This window comes from Myxine glutinosa, chromosome 12, assembly GCF_964187855.1.
Source record: "Myxine glutinosa chromosome 12, kmMyxGlut1.1, whole genome shotgun sequence".
Taxonomy (NCBI): Eukaryota; Metazoa; Chordata; class Myxini; order Myxiniformes; family Myxinidae; genus Myxine; species Myxine glutinosa.
In genome coordinates this window covers 7,042,458-7,059,865 of record NC_136272.1, presented here as the reverse complement: position 1 = coordinate 7,059,865, position 17,408 = coordinate 7,042,458, and the positions used below count along the sequence as shown (strand labels likewise).

Genomic DNA, 17,408 nt, shown 5'->3' with positions numbered 1-17,408 from the left:
TCTGCAGCCTCCTCACTCACTGCAGACCTAGATAAAATCACAGACTGGGCAAACAAGTGGAACATGTCTTAAGTTCCTGACAAATCTCACACTCTTACGATGTGTCTCCGAAAAGACCGACTGGACAACCCTCCCATCTACTTTCTGAATAATCCTCTCCAAAAAGTTCTGTCACTCAAGCCTTTCCGCTCTTTCATGTCTTTCAACATGTCTTTCAATCCTGACAAATCTCACACTCTTACGATGTGTCTCCGAAAAGACCGACTGGACAACCCTCCCATCCACTTTCTGAATAATCCTCTCCAAAAAGTTCTGTCACTCAAGCTTTTGGGTCTCACTATCTGCCATGATCTTTCCTGGGAAAACCACATTTCAAATCTCGCCTCCAAAGCCAGTCGCCGACTGGGCATCCTCCGTCGTGCGAAGTCCTTCCTTGGCACACCTGAGCTCCTCACCACATACAAGGCTTTCATCTGCAGCTCAATGGAATATTGCTCTCCCCTCTGGGCTGGTGCTCCTGCCTCACACCTAGCTTGTCACGCTGTTGAAACCAAAGCGTTCAGAATCATTGGAATCTCCCGTGTTGAAGCTACCTCCGAGGGCCTTTCACTTACTCACCGCAGGCAGGTTGGTGGTCTTTCTGTCTTCTACCGATTCCTCTCCAGCCCTCTCTGGGCTCTGTCCCCCAAATATTCCTACAGGTCGCACAAGATCTGCCTGCAACCCTCTTATGGTTAAACTGCCAAAATCAAGACTCTCTGCTCACCTTCACTCCTTCATTCCTCTTTTCTCCCGCCTCTGGAACAAAATCCCCCACTCTCTTCAATCCCACTCCTCCCTCCAGTTCTTTAAAACAGCTGTTCACCACCATCTCTTATCTTCCCCCATCCAAAACCTTGATCTTTTCTACCCCTGCTAATTTCACACCAAATCCACTTTTTTGAAATACCAATTTCTTTCCTGTAAGTCCTTGGTGTCCTTGTGTGTATACTTCAACCCACCTTCCCACACCACCTCCCCCCAAGCATTCTCCCTCCCACACATTCCCGATGTCCCTGCTCTCAAATGTTGTGTTTTTGTGCTTCCCCTTCTCTCCCCATCTCGTCTACCGCTCCCATTTTTATATACTTTGTTTGTTTGTCTGTTTGATTTGTTTGTGTGATAAATGTTAGCTCTTTCAGGAGCCTCGATTATGTATACAAAAAAAAAAAAAAAAGAAAGAAAAAAAAAAAGGCCTTTCCGTACCATCAGGCATCACGTGTGATAATACACTCCCCATTCAATACCGACAGGCATCGCATGTCAGCACAAGATCCTTCTCTGGATCAAAATGAATGAGAACATTGGACGATTTGAGCAGATCCTTGGAGGTCTGGAAGGCTGATTGTTCAGTGGACCCCCAGTTCCAGGAGACTCCTTTCCTCAAAAGATGATAAAGGGGCCCCGAAACATCAGTCACATTTGGGATGTAACGACCATAGAACTGAACCAAACCGAGGTACGACTTCAATTCGTTTATGTCTCGTGGAGCAGGAGCATCCTTGATAGCTCGGACTTTCTCATCTGTCGGGTGTAGACCCTCGGCATCAATCGTTATGACCCAGGTTCCTTACCGATGGCACCATAAACTTGCACTTGTCTCGACGAAAACGTAGGCCGGGGTCCGAAATCTTATTCAGAACTCTATCCAGGTTTTGTCGATGTTCAGCATACGTACACAACCAGTAACCAGAATATCATCCTGGTAACAAATGAAACAGGGCCCTTTCCAGTAACCAGAATAGCATCCTGGTAACAAACGACGTTGCGTTCGGCGGCAAACAAACTGTCCATGACACGTTGATAAATGCCAGGTGCAGATTTCACTCCAAAACTGAGTCGGTGGTACCTGTACAACCCACAATGTGTGTTGATGGTAAGATACCGTTTCGAATTCTCGTCCAAGCGGAGCTGTAGATAGGCGGATTTGAGATCGAGTTTAGTAAAAGTATTGCCTCCCATGAGACGAGCGTAGAGGTCTTCGATCCTCGGGATTGGATATTTATCCATGAAGAACACTTGGTTCACGGTCATTTTATAATCTCCACATATGCGGATGGACTGGTCCGATTTTATGACCAGAACGATGGGCGCTGCCCATTCGGCGTACTGAATTTGCTCGATGATGCCCAGATTTTCAAGATGATCCAGGTTCTTGTCAATCCGCTCCCGCAGGGCGAAAGGGACTGGGCGAGCTCTGCAAAATATAGGATTGGCATCCCGGTCAACACTGAGTTTAGCTGCATGTCCATTCAAGGTTCCAAGCTCATCCTTGAAGACATCGGGGTACGTATCCAGCACATTTTTGAGAGTATGCTGCGGTAGGATAAACATTGGCTGCCCGGAGTTGATGAATGCTTTTCCACTTCAGTCGAATTATGCTCAACCAGTTCTTGCCTAGTAAGGAAGGGCCCTTTCCAGGAATGACGATCAGGGATAGGTGAAACCCGCGGTTATCGTAGCCCACCGTGACGTCACATGTACCGCAGCGAACAATCTTCTCACCTGTATAGGTGGAGAGTCCATAGGTAGTAGGTTTCAGATGGGGTCGGTCAGCATCACTGCACAGGTTTGTGAAAACAGCATGGCTGATGAGCGAGACGGCCACACCAGTGTCGACCTCCATTTGCAACAGTTGATTATATTGACGACAAGAGTAGCAAGAAAAGGGTCCCGCTTATCGTGAGAATAAATATGAAACAGGTCATGCGTACGATTCTGAGTAGTCGGCAACAGTGCTCACCTGATCAAGCTCAGGTTCCTCCGAACCGATAAACTGATGAATTTCCTTGTCAGCAGCTTTCTCTTTTCCTGATTTGCGAGTGATGCAAGCTGGAGCAATATGGGATGGCCAGTTTTCGAACAGAAATGGCAGGTGGCATCTTTGAACCGACTCGTCTCCGGAGGGTGCTTTCCGTTGCACCGAAAACATTTGTTGTGGGTTTGAGACTGCACTGGCTTCTGACGAGGAGACTTGTTCCAACGTTTTGGCTGATCATGATCCAACCGATTCACAGCAGAGCTGGTACCAGACGAGCGAGTGGCACCGATGCTTTAGTCAGGTTCACTATGTTAACAAATATAATTTCATTCAAAATTTTGGTAGATTAGCAAAACTATACATTTTTGGAATATTCAGAGCATGAGGATTGAGGAATCCAAAAATTAATGTTTACATTTGCGTAGACACCTTTGCAAAAATGACACTCAGGACAGTGATGAAGATAGTCAGGTTCATTATGTTAACAAATATAATTTCTTTCAAAATTTTGGGATAAGCAAACCTGTACATTTTTGGAATCTTCAGAGCATGGAGAATCTGAAAATCAATGTTGGCATTTGCACAGACACCTGCATGGCCGCCATTTTGGATTTTGAAAATGGCCGCCATAAAATACATATTTTGCGCGATCTCGGCTTCTAGTCAACCTAGAGACTTAATTAAATATGCTAATCCTAAGTTTTCTGGGTCAAGGAATCCAATAAAGGCCTCAAAATAGTGCTCAGGATTATAGAAAAGCAACAAACAAAGGTAATTGAAAACCATCGTCTTTATATTTGTGATATAACTGTATTACATAATACATGATATTGCAAGTCCTTTGAAGTTATAGGTTGTTATAGGAAGTTATAGGTAGTATCAGATTGAACTATAAGTCCTATACACAGGATCTACGAGATCTATACCGTTCAGGAATATGCTTTTACAGATCTTCATCACTGTCCTGAGGGTCATTTTCGCAAAGGTGTCTACGCAAATGTAAACATTAATTTTTGGATTCCTCATGCTCTGAATATTCCAAAAATGTATAGTTTTGCTAATCTACCAAAATTTTGAACGAAAAAACATAGTGAACCTGACTACTTGTAGCATTGCGTTCAGCACTTTCCATGGAAATGGCGGTGTCTCTGGCATTTTGGAACGTCGGTCTTCTCTCAGCAAGCAGGCGTCTACGAGTGCGGCCATCGGACATGCCAACCACCAGCAAATCACAGAGCACGTCGTCAATCGTGTCCCCAAACTCACACAGATGTGACGGTTTTTTGAGGTGTGCAATGAAGTCTGCGATCGACTGACCTTGCTGCTGTCTGCACATGTAAAAATTAAACTGACACAGGATGACTGAAGGAGATGGATTACAATGTTCCTTCAAAGCGGCCTTGAGCTCTGCATAGGTGAGCTCCTGGATTGTCCGAGGCCGAATCAGGTTTTTAACGAGTGTGAACGTCTCACCCCAGCAAACGGACAGGAAGACGGCCTTCATCCGGGCTTCGGACAGGAAAACGGCCTTCATCCGGGCTTCGGACAGGAAGACGGCCTTCATCCGGGCTTCGGACAGGAAGACGGCCTTCATCCGGGCTTCGGACAGGAAGACGGCCTTCATCCGGGCTTCGGACAGGAAGACGGCCTTCATCCGGGCTTCGGTCGTGATATCGTTCGCCTCGAAGTAAAAAGACAACCGCTCAGAATACGTGTCAAAATCTCCCTCATGAGGGTCGAATTCATCGATGTGGCCGAAAGACGTCATGGTCTAGATGTTTATCCTCGTCGCCATGTAAGGTATCTCGACAGACAACGATCGATTGTTGCACATTTATTGACTCTGCAGATACACACAGGCCCGATTCACCTCAGGGCCATCCGAGCTGAGCCGTAACTCCAGGAAACGGAAATAAGCCCGCGGTCACGGGGTCCGGATAAAACGGGGAATATTTGCACCTTCATACATGACAGCAGCCGAATGTGTAACCGTAATTGTCGCTTCGCGAGCGCAGGTAAACCAGAGCAACCACCTCAGCGGAGAATAACTCGAATAGCAAACGCTGTTTCACATTTAAACACAAACTCACATTAAATCCATCTGCAGGTTGTTATTATTCATCCAGTCGAGTTTATAATCGAGAAAGCTGGACTTATAAGTCGCAAGGGCCGGCATTTCACGACACCCACTCACCTTGTCCACGGCAGAAGTTGATATGAAGAGGAAGAAGAAGAAGAATAAGAATCGGATGCAAAGGAGAAGAATGCCTGTGAAAGTGGTCCACCTCAAGAGATAGTTCTGACCAGGTCGGCTATACTGACTGGTAAGTCCACCGTTTTCAATTTAATAGTAAACCTTTAATGACAAACTCGCATCGTTTGTTACATTTTAAAAACGTTTTTACAATGTAGTGCGATGTATTAATACGCCACAAACACCATTCCTTAACTTCATATATTTAATTTGCATTATAACGAATTTAACTTTTAATAAAATCAGTATACCAGCATCGCTGTACATAACTATGAATATACACCACCACGATTTTACTTTAAAGGTTTCAACATCATATGTCTGCAATATTAATCAAAAAAGGAACCACAGTATATTATAATAACCATAAATTAATTTTACAATATATACATCAAATACGTCGAAAATAAACAATAACTTTTACTGGGCAAAGATTTGACACCAGTACACCATTCGGGAACAACTAATACACCGCAAGGTACGAAAAACATTTTCTTACAGCAATATTTACTTTAATGAAATTTCTGTAAAATAGAAAAACATCAGGAAACATTAACTTGTAAAACGAAAAGCAAATGCTCTCCCAAGTATAAACTTCATCTCCATGGAAGTGAAGGAAGTCCTGCAGACATTCCGGTCTGCACTATGGATGGTACTTGGTTAATTTAGTGGTTGTTGCAGGATGGATGCTCATGATTGGTTAATTTGGTGGTTGGTGCAAGATGGACGCTCATGATTGGTTGACGCTCCTTGCAAGTGGAACGCTCCTCACACCAAAACTCATCCAGACCCTGTTTGAAAGCTTCAACAGATTGAGGATCCACAACATTCTGAGGAAGACTGTTCCACTCTGAAGATTCCTGAAGATTGAAGAAATGTTTCCTCGCGTCGAACTTACACCTCGTCACAAAGAGTTTAAGGAGGTGGTCCCGCGTTGAGGAGTGAGGAAATGTTGTGGTTTCATCCGGTCGATTCCGGTTATCACCTTAAACATTTGGATCATATCACCTTAAACGTTTGAAACATCATCTCTCATTTCCAATTACAGAGCAGAACATCATCTCTCATTTCCAGTCACAGAGCAGAACATCGTCTCTCATTTCCAGTCACATAGCAGAACATCGTCTCTCATTTCCAGTCACAGAGCAGAACATCATCTCTCATTTCCAGTCACAGAGCAGAACATCGTCTCTCATTTCCAGTCACAGAGCAGAACATCATCTCTCATTTCCAGTCACAGAGCAGAACATCGTCTCTCATTTCCAGTCACAGAGCAGAACATCATCTCTCATTTCTAGTCACATGGTATAACACCATCTCTCATTGATTTGTTGAAGATTAAAGGTAGGGAATGACTTTCCCCTGAGCCACCTCCACGAGCACTTTCCACTTTTGGGTGAATTCCATCTGGACCAGGAGATTTACTGGTTTTCAGGTTCTCCAACTTCCTCCTCCCTCCTCTTCGGATATTTCAATATTGTTCAACAAAGGCTCCGCATCACGATGAGGAACCGTTGGAATCTGAGATGTGTCCTCAATGGTGAACACTCGTTCACCTGTCATGGTGAGGGTGTCGGCCTTCTCCTGATCAGATGTGGTCATTGTATTGTCATCCTTTATCAGATTTCCAACGTTGACTCTCGTCTTGGTCCAGCTATTTACATACCCCCAGAATTTATTGGGGTTCTCCTTCACATTGCTACGTTCTTCTCAAACTCCTTGCAGAAGTTTCTTGTGGTCGTGCGCAGGTCATTCCTCCACTGCCTGTACCTTGATAGGTCAGTATAATTTCCTGATTTCAGAATTTTTTCCATGCTCGGTGTTACTGCCTGGACCTAGACTGAGCCAAAGCTCTCATGTCATGTCGATGTTTTTTCTGCCCAGTCTGTGTCGGTGCGTTCTCTGATATGCAGTCCCGGACTACCCCTTCCGGTACTTGTCTAAAATCTAGCCAAGCCTCCTCACTGTGCGGATTTCCTAGTCTGTCATTCCATGATTCCGCAGTTGCTCATTCATCTTGTAACTTCCACTCTCGTAGTTAAATTGATCGTGTGACGAACTTGTCGAAGCAACAGCAGCAACATTCAACCACTACTAAACAACTGTGACCTGTGTCCAAGTTTGATCACATGTCATACCTGTCGATCGCTACTGCTGCAGGTAACAACCCAAACACACCTGCTTTTGGTGCAACTTGCGTCATCAATACAAAGTCAGGATCATATTTCCCCACAAGTAGTTTCAGTTCATGTATTTTATTCGGTAACGAATCCGCATTGGTATATAACACCCTCAAATTGTCTTTACTTCCAAAGTCCTGAACATTTACCCTTCCACTGATACCTCGTCATCGTGGACTCGAGTCTTTCCCAGGTGCTTGAGGACTGGAACCGTTTTCCAACACTTCATTTCTGGGCCCACTCCCTGACGCTTGTGTGAATGAAACACTGCCGGGTGCTCTACCTTCTGTTGCTTGTGGACATGGACCAAGTGCCTCCTCATTTGCTGCTGAGTTCCTGTCTGTTCGCACAGGTGCTTCAGGTTTACTGGCATGTTCACCTGTCCCTTTCCTGTCACATTCTTGCTAACCACGAGGTGTGTTCTTCACTTGGATTCTTCCCTGATATATAATCAGGTTTTCTTCTCCATCTCTCCTTCTTTGGATTTCATCCCTAAGCCTTTTCCTATCATTCCGCTGACCAGGTGTTCGGTCTGGAGCCACATTCCTCTGAGGCCACTTCTCCGTTCCTCGAAGGTATAGAATTTCTCTCTATTTTCTGACATTAGTCAGCTGAACCAACAACACACGTGGCTTTACCATCCTGTTCTGGTTTACACCACCGAGCCTCAATACCTTGTCGACTGACACACCCATTACTCCAAGTCCACCTGGGATGATTTTTATCGCAGAGTTTTGATCCTCCAGTTCTCTATCACTAGATGTTGAAGCTTTAGACTCCACAACATTATACAGCACTAGATTGTTCGTCTCTCACGGTCGAAAACTTCCTCCACCGTCAGGATGTTGACCACAGCGGTTGCATTCTAGTAAATCTTGAGATGGAAACTGTGACTGCACCTGGTCTCTAATGTCAATCTTTGAAGCAAATTGACTTGGTTGATCATCTGTCTGTCTCACTGCATCATCATAACCTTTTCTAATTATTTTCTCCCCAGTTTCTATGACGCCCTTAACAGTTACCTGAAATTCTTGAACCATCTTTCCAACCTGCTCTGTCACCACCTTTTCGACCTCGTGAGATACTTTGTCACTAAGAGTTAAAGAGTTGACTTCCCCATCATCCCTTCACACTGTTGCTTTCGCGGCTTGCATATCCACTTTTTCACAGGTACAGCTGAACCAATGTGCATCGTTTGACCCGATGCCAAACATGTTATACATATCCAATGTCACGTCTTGTCACTCCACACAGGACCATCGTCCGCATACTTGACACTCCAAAGTATCATGTACTTTCTTGTTTGTCTTTGGCAAATTTCACACTGAAACATACCCTCTTGATGACTCTTTAAACCTTTAGCCTGTGCCTTATTTCTAGCCTGACTGCATTTCCTGCCTGTCTTCTTCGCATTGTCAAGACAATTAATGGAGCATTGAAGGAGCTGTGCTCCCACGTAATCGGAAGAATGGACGCGACAAAAAGCTGGAATTCGTCCGAGTTTCTTTATTGTCACAAAACAACTCGGGTACTCTGAAAAGCCCGTTTATCGGGCAGCAATATATATACACACATTATCCCGGAGCGTTTGCCCGGGAAAGGCGAGAGGGGGCGTGGCCGGGCGTCCTGGCCGCGGACTGGCAAGTCGAGAGCGGGCGTGGCCGGGCGTGCCCGGGCATGCCCGGGCGTCCCGGCGGAGGCCTGGCAAGTTGAGCGCGGGCCTGCCCGGACGTCCTGGACGAGCCTGGCATGGTGATCGCTCCGCGTCCTTGGTAGGTGCAAGGCGATTGTGTAAACCCAGCGGTAGCCGCTACACACGTCCCCCCAGAATCGACTTGCACCGGCAGGGTCAATTTGAGGGGGTCCTGATGACCCGGCCGAAGCGACCCCTGGTGGGTCGTGGGGGGGGGGGGGGTCCGGTGTGGTGGTGGGCGGTCGAGTGGGGGGCACCGTGGACGGGGGGCGGCCTCGCCGTGGCGGAAGGGCCAACCGATGCGGTTGGTCGATGTCCACGTGCGCCGGCTTGAGGCGGTCCACCGCAATCCGGTCCGACCTGCCGCCAATGTCGATGACGAACGACTTGTCGTCCCGTCGCAGGACCCGGAAGGGCCCGTCGTACGGCGGCCGGAGTGGCCCCCGATGTGCGTCATGACGCACAAAAACGTACTCCGCTGTGCGAAGCGCTGGGGGGACGTAGGACTGGGGGTCACCGTGGTGGGATGTTGGCACGGGGGCAAACCGTCGGGCGGCCTCCTGGAGGTCCGAGCGCTGGTGAGCTGCGGACCAGGGACTGGTAGCGTCGGGCACGAATTCGCCCGGGACGCGTAGCGCCTGGCCGTAGACAAGCTCGGCGGTGGATGCCCGGAGGTCCTCCTTGGGGGCCGTGCGGAGGCCCAAAAGGACCCACGGCAGCCGGTCGGCCCAACCGCCGTCTTGAAGGCCGGCCATGAGCGCGGCCTTCATGGAGCGGTGGAATCGCTCGCACAACCCGTTGGCTTGGGGGTGGTAGGCCGTAGTACGGTGGAGCTTGACCCCCAGGTTGCGGGCGACCGCGCCCCACAGCTCGGAGGTGAACTGCGGTCCGCGGTCCGACGAGATGTCCGCTGGTGCGCCGAAGCGGGTGACCCAGGTGGCGATAAAAGCCTGTGCCACGTCGGCGGTGGTGGTGGAGACGAGGGGAACGGCCTCCGGCCACCTGGTGGTCCTGTCCACCATGGTGAGCAGGCGTGTGAACCCCCGTGATGGGGGGAGGGGGCCCACCAGATCCACGTTGACGTGGTCAAAACGTCGTTCGGGCACGGTGAAAGGTGCCAGCGGGGCCTGGGTGTGTCGGTGGACCTTGGCCTGTTGGCAGGCTGTGCAGGTGCTGGTCCAATCACGGACGTCCCGTCGAAGGCCGTGCCAGACGAATCGCGCCGACACCAGCTTCTGGGAAGCTTTCTGGCCCGGGTGGGAAAGGCCGTGGAGGGAGGCGAAGATGCGGCGTTGCCAGGTAACGGGCACGATGGGGCGAGGCTGGCCTTGGGAGATGTCGCAGAGCAGGACAGTGTCCGCGAAGGGGATGTCGGCCAGGCGGAGGCCCGTGTCCGCCGCCTGGAGGGCTTGCACCGTGGTGTCGGTGGTTTGGTCCGCCGCCATAAGCGCGAAGTCCATGCCGAGGTGGACCGCGTTCGCGCTGGCCCGAGAAAGACAGTCGGCCATGGCGTTGTTTTTGCCGGCGACGTGCCGGATGTCCGTGGTAAACTCCGACACGGCGGAGAGGTGGCGCTGTTGGCGGGCCGACCACGGCTCCGTGACCTTGGCCATTGCGTAAACCAATGGCTTGTGGTCGACGAACGCCATGAAGGGTCGGCCCTCCAGGAGGTGGCGGAAATGGCGAACGGCCAGGAGTAGACCGAGGAGCTCACGGTCAAACGTGCTATATTTGAGCTCGTTCGGCCGGAGCTGCCGGCTGAAAAAAGCGAGTGGCTGCCAAACCCCGTTCACCCATTGCTCATGTACGGCGCCCACCACGTAGTCGGAGGCATCCGTGGTGAGGGCGATGGGAGCGTTGAGCACCGGGTGAGCGAGCAGTGTTGCGTCGGCGAGGGCCCGGTTTGAGCTTTGGAAGGCCGCGTCCATTGCTGCGGACCAGACGACGTCGTGCTTGGCCGGCTTGCCCCGGAGGGCTTCGTAGAGAGGCCGCATGAGTTGAGCAGCACGGGGCACGAAGCGGTGATAGAAATTCACCATTCCCAGGAATTCCTGCATGGCCTTTATGGAGCGGGGACGTGGAAACGTGGTGATGGCCTCGACCTTGGTTGGCAGCGGCACGGCCCCGTTCTTGGTGATGTGGTGGCCCAAAAAATCAACGGCCGTCGTGCCGAAGTGGCATTTGGGCGGGTTGACGATGAGGCCGTGCTCGCTGAGGCGCCCGAACAGTGTTCGGAGGTGGAGGAGGTGCTCGGCCCGGGACGTGCTGGCGACGAGGATGTCGTCCAGGTAAACGAAGAGGAACGGCAGGTCACGCAGCACGCCGTCCATCAAGCGCTGGAACGCCTGAGCCGCGTTCTTGAGGCCAAATGGCATCCGTAGGAATTCGAATAAGCCGAACGGCGTGATGACGGCCGTTTTAGGGACGTCGGCCGCCCTGACAGGTACCTGGTGATATCCCTGTATGAGATCGATTTTTGAAAAAATGACCCATCCTGCCAGACGGGTGGAGAAGTCTTGGATGTGCGGGATCGGATACCTGTCGGGGGTGGTAGCGTCGTTAAGGCGGCGGTAGTCGCCACATGGGCGCCAGCCGCCCCCTGGTTTTGGGACGATGTGTAGTGGCGAAGCCCACGCGCTATCGGAGCGCCGCACGATGCCGAGGTGTTCCAAAGCGTCGAACTCGGCTTTGGCCACGGCGAGCTTGGCTGGGTCGAGGCGGCGGGCTCTGGCGTAGACCGGCGGGCCCGTGGTTGGTATGTGGTGCTCGATCCCATGTCGTACTGCGACGGCCGAAAACGTCGGCCGCGTGAGGGCCGGGAACTCCGTGAGCAGGCGAGCAAACTCGTTCGCCGCCGGGAGGGCGCATGCCAGCTCGGTCGGAGCGGAGGTGCTCAATGTGCATACCAGGGAGCTGAAGGTCTCAGCGTTGATGAGGCGACGCCGTTGGACGTCCACCAGCAGTCCGTGTGCGCAGAGGAAGTCGGCGCCTAGCAGAGCCATGGGCACGCTGGCGGTTACAAAAGTCCAAGTAAAGCGTTGGCCACCGAAGCAGAGGGTGACGTTGCATGGGCCGAAGGTGCGGATGGCCGATCCATTGGCCGCAACCAAGGAGGGGCCGCAAACCCGTGGACTGCCTGTCCTGATCGGAGGCAGGTATGACGCTCAGTTGGGCGCCGGTGTCGCACAGGAAACGCCGTCCGGACGCTTTGTCCATGATGAACAGTAAGTTGTCCGTGTGGCCGGCGTTTATGGCTGGTAATGAACGCCGGCCCGGCCGTTTCCCGGCCTGCCGAAGGTGCACGTGGGTCGGCATGTCCGGGCCTTCTGTCCGAACCTGGCATGATAGTAACACCACGCTTGGTCAGGTGGAGGCCCCGGTCGTCGTGCTGGAGGTGGTCGGCTCGGTGTTGCGACCGCCAATTGTGTCGGCAGTTTGGTCGTCGACCGTGCCGGGTGCGCGGGCGCCATGGGCGTTGCGTCGAACGGCGGTGGGCCCCAGGTCACTGCTGCAATGGGTTGGCCTGCCGCGGAGATCTTGTCGGCTTCCCTGGCGAGGGCACGGGGATCCATGATCGTCGTGCTCGCCAGGGCGAGGCGTACCGGGCTAGGCAGCTGACGCAGGAACAGCTCCCGGAACAGGAATGCCGGAGAGTGCTCGCCGAGCAGCGAAAGCATGTAGTCCATTCGCTCGGACGGGCGCGTGTCGCCGAGCTCGGGCAGGTCGAGCAGGCGCCGTGCGCGTTCCGCCGATGGGAGGGCGAAAGCGTCGAGGAGGAGCTTTTTAATCGCGCCGTATTTGTCAGCGGCTGGCGGGCTCTCGAGGAGGCTCAGGGCGCGGGCCGCGGTGGCTGAACCTAGCGCTGCTGCCACATGGTGGAAGCGGGTGTCGTCGGCCGTGATGCCTCGCAGGGTGAACAGGGAGTCCGCCTGGGTGAACCAAACCGCCGCGTGAGCCTCCCAGAAGGTAGGCAGTTTAAGGGCAACTGCCGTGTCCATGTCGGTAGGTCACCAATGAAGGAGCTGTGCTCCCACGTAATCGGAAGAATGGACGCGACAAAAAGCTGGAAATCGTCCGAGTTTCTTTATCGTCACAAAACAACTCGGGTAATCTGAAAAGCCCGTTTATCGGGCAGCAATATATATACACACATTATCCCGGAGCGTTTGCCCGGGAAAGGCGAGAGGGGGCGTGGCCGGGCATCCTGGACGAGCCCGGCATGGTGATCGCTCCTCGTCCTTGGTAGGTGCAAGGCGATTGTGTAAACCCAGCGGTAGCCGCTACAGCATCGTGTTTTCGAGACGTCAAGCGCAACCACAGCCGACAGCTCATCACATTTCACAGACGCCGCCATTTTTGATGGCTTTTACAGAGACATTTCGGAATGGTCTGACCATAATAAGCCCTCTCAGCACTTGCACTCTCCGCAGGGACGTGCTCTTCCTCCTCAGAAAAACAACCTTGTATCATCCGTCGAGAAGCAAGTTGCATCCTCATGCGCTGGTTCTTCGAGTTCACTTCTCCAAACGGCTTCTTTCAACACAGGCCGTAAACGAACACTCGTGCACAGGCCCACTCTCGTGCACAGGCCCACTCTCGTGCACAGGCCCACTCTCGTGTACAGGCCCGCACTCGTGCACAGGCCCGCACTCGTGCACAGGCCCGCACTCGTGCACAGGCCCGCACTCGTGCACAGGCCCGCTCTTGTGCACAGGCCCGCACTCGTGCACAGGCCCACTCTCGTGCATAGACCCACACTCGTGCACAGGCCCACTCATCACACCAAAGACTAATGAATGCTGCGTGCTACATTAATCGTAGTTTCACGTTTAACATTTAAAAGAATAGAACACGGACACACAACCATATGTTTGTAATTGTAGCACAGGGCGTGGATGGGAAATGTGCAGAAGATCATGGTGAGAAAACCGAGTTATGACCACTGAATCAATCATCATCATCATACGAAAATACGCAATTTGGTGTCTCTCCATCTGTCTGACAATTTTTGATTGCGATACATTCGGTCGTTACTTATCCAATCTAAACCAAACTTAACAGGAGGACGAAGGGTCACAAAATAAAGGTTGAAGCGAATTAATTGCCCCCCTCACCAAAGGGGTTTTCCACGCCAATGGGGTTGCGTGTTGAGGTGTATATCCATGTTAAATTAGCTTTATCGTGGCGTTTTTCTGTTGGATACTGCAAAACCCCTTTAGTATTATGCATGACATACTTATGTAATCATGTTCCATTTCTGTGGTGGGCGGAGGGTAGTTGCTCAGTGATGGCCTGCAGCCTGGGGCCTGCATCCATCGTGTTGTTTGAATAAACTCATGTTTATTTCTGACTTCTCCAACTTTAACATGACGTTGTCCGCAAAAGTAACATTCTGCACAGCTCTGGTTGTGATCATCGGTCCCAATTCAAGCTGAGAACGGTGGGTGGTTGTGGATTGATTTCCCATTGGTTGTCGTCGAGGGAAAGGGATTTCTCACGTTTGTGTCGGTTTCACTTCCCAGTGAGTACCCACACAGACATGCCACTCAAAGGAAAACTCACCGAGCATTCTAAGTCAAGGGGCATAGCACAACAATTGTGCATTTTTTCAAACAAGCAACAAACTTCCCACACATGTTCAGGAACATGTCAAGATAGATTTTAGATCTAGTGGCAACTGGAAAAAATATCCAAGGCAGCCATTTTCCAAGATGGCCGCCAAAAATATAACAGTTAATACATTTGTTGTTAAATGAGCGATGGCCTTGAATTAAATGCTTAAATATATTGTTGTGGATTTGAGAATTGTTGTGTAATTGTTGTAAATATCACCCTCCGTAGTGTAAAGGTCAAAGGTCGTCCTCCTAGTTAATCCATATACATGCACGTAGCAAATCATATACCCTTCTAAATAGTTATTTCCTTATTGTGTGTATTAGTTTAAGGCTGTGTCTTCCATTAATTGACACTGCATTGCACCGAATTCAAATAAGGTAGATTCCCTTTCATTCCCAAAGCCCCCCATTCCCAAAGCCTCGATTGCCAACTGCATTCGCCCTCCATTAAACATGCGGTCGGTTCGGAGAAGAAAGGCGTGGCCCCCACCTCATCATGAAGGGTGGAGCCCCGAACGACCAACCAAGGCTCAGGGGGATGGCTTGAGAGGGTGTGGCCTATATAACCCGGGGCGGGACGCCCCCACCAGAGATGAGTCCTTGGAGAGCACGCGACGCACCCCACCTGAGACGAGTAGAGACCAGAAGAAGAGACGAGTGGAGGAAGGAGGTGATCGAGGGAAAGAGAAGCACGCATGAGCTTTGGAGACCATCGCAGCTTTGAGTCCACCGCAGTTGTGACCACCGCAGCTTTGAGCTTTTGCGAAGCAACGCCGCCGGGCGAACACGATTGAGGAAGGGCGGCGGCTGCTCACTCCCGGCCCGGCCGTCCTCCCGTGTCCAGCCGAACCTTCCTCCCCTTCCAATCATCCATGCCTGGCCTCATCCATCCATTCGTGTACGTGAGTTTGTTTTGTGTGTCTTGTCCTGGGGTTAAGTAAGACTGCATAGTATAAGCTAGTAATTGCATTGTGTCTTCTGGTCCTTCCATTCCTTCTGTAAATTATTTTCTTTTCTTTCCTTCTCCTTGGTTCCTTTGATTTGTGTAAATATTAGTAATAAATTATATTTGTATTTCCTACCTTCGTTCTTCTTCTTCATGTTCGTCCGGTCGTCTTTGTGATTTCCCCATTGAAAACCTGTGGCGCGATTTTGGCCAACGTTCAGGATCGGGTTAGTCTCTGCTAATGGTTCGTGCCGCGGTTGCTAAACCGCTCGGCAATTAACATCTGTCCGCGGTCGCGAACGAGGCTGCGCACCTGCCTCTCCGGAGGGAGCTTGTGCAACTTCAGGACTCACATCAGGTCAGTCATACGCAAGGGGATTAATCCCCCCTTCTTAAAGGGAAAGGCCGACGTAGAGATCCGCAACAAATTGGTGTCAGGAGCGAGATTCGGACCTGAAGCGCGCTTAGCGCGCTCAAAAACGAGTGGCCCACAATTTTCTTTAACATCCTAAATTTAAAATCGTGCCATGGATGGTCAAGGTGATCGGATGCTGGTGGGTGAGTCAGAAGAGGGGTTAGAGTCGACCCAGGATCCCAGGGAAATGTATATGGGGGCGAGAGAGGAGGAGAGCAATGGTGATGTGGTTGAGGGGGTATCAGGTACACGAGATGGCGCCCTTGCGCATGATGTTGCAGCGGCACCAAATGTTGCCGTGCCCGTGACCGTAGCAGCGCCGCCAATGGACTGGGGCCTATTCATGCTGCAAATGCAGGCCTTCATGGAAGAGAACAGGGGGCTGGGGGGCCAAATGGGAGCAATGAGGGACGAAGCAAGGGGTACCAGTGAACGGCTAGACAATAAATTTGAGGGTTTAGACTAAATTTGGGGGATTGGAAAGCCAAATCAGGGGGCTCGAAGGTAAATTGGGGGGCCAACTAGAGGACATGGGTAATCAAATTTGGGAAATGAAGGAGGGGTTAACGGGGTTGGAAAATAGAATGGATGCCCAGGAGAACCAGATGGAAGGGGTAAAGAATGGGTTAACGGGGCTAGAAAACACCATGGAAAGCAAATTGAGGGAAATAGGGGAGCAATCCGCCCAGGAAATTAAACAAATGCGAGAGCAGATAGAGGAGGTGAAAATCGGGTTAGAAACCAAATTGGATGCCCAGAGGAATGATTTGGAGCAGATGGCGGCAGCATCTACCAAAGAGATGGGAGAAATGGGGGAGGGGATCAGACGAGGTGTGAGCGAGGAGGTCTCGGGGGTACGCGAGGAGGTAAAGCGAGGTGAGGAGCGTATGGAGAAAGAGGTGAGAAATAGTACGGCTAGGTTACAGGGGGGCATAGAGGATCTCACGAGGGGAGTAGAACCAGCTGACAGTGGGACAGAAGGAATTAGTGGATCAAGTGGAGAAGAACACTGCGATAATCGGGGGGTTAAAGGCGACGCAGAAAGACATAAAAAAGGAACTAGTAGCAACGAAGAGGGAATGTCAGATGGTACATGAGGGGTTGACAAAGAGGTTGGACGAGGTGACAGAAGCAATGGAGACGAAAGAACGGGAGGTGAGGATGCACATAGAAACGATTAAGGTGGCCTTAGAGGACGAAATTGAGGGGGCGCACCGGGAGATGAAAGAGGTGAAGCAAAAATTAGAGGATGTGGAAGAGGGGGTGAGTGAAATTAAGAAAAGATGGAGGGAAACTAAGAGGGAGATAAAGGAGGAGGTGATGGAATATGTACAAGGTCTGTGCTCAAATCGTGATGATGTGCTTACTAACCAAATAAAGAGTTTGCAGGTGGTGGAAGAGGAGCGAAGAAGAGGTGCCGAGGTGAGTGGCGATATACTCGGAAATGTATATGGTGTGAGGGGAGATTCAGTCGGCTTGGGTGTTGGTTTAGACTCGGGTGTTCG

The 17,408-nt window shown here is 50.9% G+C and overlaps 1 protein-coding gene across 4 annotated transcripts in view; it reads right to left on the bottom strand.

Annotated features, from left to right (window-relative positions):
• LOC137415054 (sentrin-specific protease 1) overlaps window positions 1-5,152 on the bottom strand; it is a 149,617-nt gene extending 144,465 nt beyond the window's left edge. For 2 of the 4 annotated variants that reach the window (XM_078766414.1, XM_078766415.1), the window contains exon 1: window positions 4,995-5,152. The gene's annotated coding sequence lies outside the window, so the exon portion shown is untranslated. The remainder of the gene's footprint in view (window positions 1-4,994) is intronic. The other 2 variants (XM_068100612.2, XM_068100614.2) reach the window with 1 other exon arrangement.
• Between the last annotated feature and the right edge of the window lie 12,256 nt (window positions 5,153-17,408).